Source organism: Myotis lucifugus, unplaced genomic scaffold (genome assembly GCF_000147115.1).
Source record: "Myotis lucifugus unplaced genomic scaffold, Myoluc2.0 scaffold_68, whole genome shotgun sequence".
Taxonomy (NCBI): Eukaryota; Metazoa; Chordata; class Mammalia; order Chiroptera; family Vespertilionidae; genus Myotis; species Myotis lucifugus.
In genome coordinates this window covers 1,762,959-1,763,870 of record NW_005871116.1, presented here as the reverse complement: position 1 = coordinate 1,763,870, position 912 = coordinate 1,762,959, and positions in this window count along the sequence as shown.

Genomic DNA, 912 nt, shown 5'->3' with positions numbered 1-912 from the left:
CCCCCCCCCCAGGAGGTCTGGCTTGGGGCTGGCGTCCGGGCGCTCTGAGAGAGCTCCCCAGGCCCCGCCCCCAACCCCCCCGAGAAAGCGGGGTCCCGGCCGCCGCGAGGGGCAGGCGCCGCGGACACACCCCCTGGGGCTCCGCGGGGCTGTCCGGGCGCTCCCGGCCCGTCTGGGGGAGCCTTTTCCTCGCGGCGGCGGGGCGGTCCGGCCAGGTTCCGGCCGTTTGTTTTGAAAGCACACGTGGCTGTGGTGCTGGGAAGAGCGAGGGAGGAAACCTGACTTTGAATATGTTACTGAGTGGAAAGGTCGAGGCAAAGGGCAGGCGGACCCGGCAGTTATGTGCGGAAGAGCCCCGTCCGTAACACAGCGGCGCCTCCACCCCGGGCGGTGCTGGGTGCAGGTGTTTATTCGTATTCGTGCGGGGCATGTAGGTCCGCCCGAGGAAGCGGCCCTGAAGACTCACACTCCCCTGTGCAACTCGTGGTCCCGTGCTCCCATCCGCCCGTTTTAGGGACCGGGGAGTGAGGGTGCTCCCGGGAACAGTTTGCAGAAATCTCCTTTGCAGATCTCTTAACTGTCCACACTGCAAGGAGAGGCTTGGGAATTGATCGCCTATAACCCTCATCTTGTAGAATTCTGTGCGCGGGCAGGCAGCCCGTTCTGAACGCCTGGTTTGTCATCTTCAGCAAATCTTTTGGTGATATTTTGTGGGAGGTATCCAGGTAAAATTGTGAATTCTCTTAAGCACTGAATCTGTGTTCAGCATTAAAGTTCTTGACGCTTCGATGAGCTCATTGAAGAGGGGCCCTGCGTTCATGGGTCGGAGGAGTTCCGGGTGCAGATTTGGTTTCTCTCCTTCTGTGGTCGAATAGAAAACAGTTGCAATGAACAGAAAACAGTAGCAATGGA